We start from the raw sequence: 3,012 nt of genomic DNA on the forward strand, positions 1-3,012 counted from the left end.
TAGATGCAGCTGTAATGAGAAAATACAAACCTGAATATTTTTTTTGTCATTATGCAGTGTTTAAACACTTGAAATATACAAGTTTAAAAACTTGAATATACAAGTACTATTATGTGGATGTCAGCCAACATTTTTGGCTTTCAAGATAAATTCTCAGATTTGCAAAAGCTGTGAACTACTGGTGAAGACCTCACTCTTGGGAGTTACGTCTGGCATAAGTGAGAAGAAAGATTGAGGCTAGAGGTTACCGGATTACTAAGAGGGCCGAAAACAAGAGTCAGAAAACCGAAAAGCCAATGTACAAATTTAGCCCAAATTTAGATTCTAAACACTCTTCTTTTCCTTAGTTTCATTTCAGGCATGCTACAAGAAGAAGCACACCACACCCTCTCAACTGACCTATCATTAAGCCAGAAGGCAGGAATTTAGAAACTCCGAATTTTGCAAAGGGTCATAAACTTGCTGAGTTGAGATCAAATTTTTAAAAAGAATTTGAGTTAAGCATCCATCCTGACTGAAATATGTAAATAGAAGGTTTAATAACACTATGAAAATTCTATATCCTGAACTTCTCTTTGTTTGTACATGTTAAGAAAAATCTTCCTTATTTCAACTTGCAAAAGAACTATCAATGTTTTATTTTCGATTGCCATCCTAATAAATACTTATTTCTGTAAGTAACTGACTTACAATTTCTGTTAAGTATCACCACTTACAATTTTTTTAAGCCACCACTGCTACATAAAGACTCTCCTTACCTGATTTTACTATAGCAACAAAACACAGAACAAGAATATTTTATCTTTACAACCAGGGGCAAAGGACCTCTGGTTCCTCTTTACCACAAAGCGTTTGAAAGTGGCAAAATGGTGCCATGACTGGGCTGGGCAGGGGCATTAAACACCACCGGGGTTGTTACTCATTAACCTCCTACGAAACCAAATGTTTGCTGCTGAAGAGACTGCTCGGGATTACTTCTAAGTAGCCTCCAAAGGAAGGCTGGCGACCCGCAGAGGCGGGCTTTTAGCATTGAAAGTTAACATCTTTTTAATGCCGTTGTAGTTCAAGCTTTTCCAGGAAAAAACAAAGAAAAAAACTTTCCCTTAAATAGTGTCCTTAAAAAGAACGCACTAACACCAAAAGGCAGAAAGCATGGCGCTTTTTTTTTCATTTTAAACTATCAATAACTTTAATTCTCCAGGTCTTTTCCTTCCTTCCTTCCTTCCTTCCTTCCTTCCTTCCTTCCTTCCTTCCTTCCTTCCTTCCTTCCTTCCTTCCTTTCTTCCTTCTTTCTTTCTTTCTTTCTTTCTCTCTTTCTTTTTGAAGGAGAATGGTAAAGAATGTTTCAGTACACTTTCCCATTTGGGGTCAAAATGAGCTATTTGTCATGAAGAAAAACCTTGCAGATCAGTGGCTGTGGAAGACGAGTTTCTCAAAGGTCAGATTCATGATTCTAGCGGCTAGCCCTTCAATTTCCACAAATCATCAGCAGCAAATCCTAATCGAATCATCTCTTTCTCCAAAGAGCTTCATCTGCAGTGACTTACTTTGAAATTAAAACGGCTTTAAATTCTTTTCTTTTGGCTCTGGACTAATCTCTGCCAGAATACTGGCAATAGGGAAGCAAAGGCTTTCCATGGGACCTAGCTCTCTTCGTTTTTAACCGAGCAATAAAAAGTGGATCAGGACACCTGGGTTCAGAAGAAAGGAATTTGTGAGTTTACCATTTCTCTTTTACTATGATTATTACATCTAACACCATTATTCCTTCCACATCTATTGACTGGCATTCTCTTCTCTCCAGGTGCAATAGTATGATCCCAGAGGCATCACTTGTGGCATCACTTGTGACCTCGAACCTTTTAAGATTCGCATTCGCAGTTCTTTCCTAAGGAGATGGCTTCACCTGCACCCCCTCCAGCCCCAGGCTCCCGAGTGGGTCCGGGCCAGCCCTCTGAAGGGAGGCAGTCCCCAGGGGTGCGAGGGGAGGGCTCGGAGGTCAGGAAGACGCTGCAGCCCTGAGCCCCCGACCCACCCTTCACTTCCCCGCAGCAAGGAGAGCGACTCTGGAAGTCAAAGGCCAGAGAGGGCCGCTGGGGAGGTGACCTCGGTTCCCGGCACCGGCCGCACCCCCCGCCGGCCCGAGGGACGCCCCACGACCACAGCCACACTCGAGGCTGGACTCCCGCCCTCCGCCCACGTAGCCTGACCACTGGCTGCCCCGCCGCCCAGACACCCACCGCCGGCGCCGCGGAAGCCGCCACCTCCAGACCCGACACCCGAGCGGGTCCCAGAGCGACCCTAAGCGGAGGAGAGGGCGGGCCCTCAGGCCGCGCCTCCTCGCTTTTCCCCGCCTTCTTCGTTTCCTTCGGAGTTCCTATTGGCTGCTTGCGGGCGAGCCGCGGGTCCGCGGTGAGAAGCGGTTGGACGACGTCGCTGCCACTCGGCCAGAGGCACGCTCGCCATTGGCCAGGGCGCCGCCGGGGGTTTGAATCGCCGGGTCGGGAGGGGCGGCCCCAGTGCCACGTTGGGCCCGGCTTCGGCCGGACGTTTGGGTCGGGGCTGCGGCTGGGGCGCTCGCGCCGGGTGCCGGCCGTTGGGGGCCGTTGGGCGACGCGAGGCAAACCGGCGGCCGCGCGTCCCGCCCGAGGGCGGCTCTGGCTGAGGGCGGAGGGCCGGCGGAGGGGCCTGGGGCAGCGGTTGAGGCGGGACGGCGGGGGCCGCTGGCCCCCGGGAGAACCGGCCCGCGAATGCTGGCGGAAACCCGGTTGGAGGAGTTTCAAGATAAAAGGAGTACGAGCCGTGGTCCAACCCACAGTGCCCTCAGCAAGGTCATGTTCCGCCCAGAAAGAAGCGTCTGGCGGACGGCTCCAGCCAGCGGCTTATCAAAATAGCTTTACTTGCCGGGCAGGCACTCCGTGCGGGCAAGGCCTGCCCTCAAGAAATGGGGGACTGCCCGCCCTTGCCATCCCTACGCGGAGGTGGTTTGTCTTGGTTTGACCCGCGGCCCCG

This window comes from Myotis lucifugus, unplaced genomic scaffold (genome assembly GCF_000147115.1).
Source record: "Myotis lucifugus unplaced genomic scaffold, Myoluc2.0 scaffold_669, whole genome shotgun sequence".
Taxonomy (NCBI): domain Eukaryota; kingdom Metazoa; phylum Chordata; class Mammalia; order Chiroptera; family Vespertilionidae; genus Myotis; species Myotis lucifugus.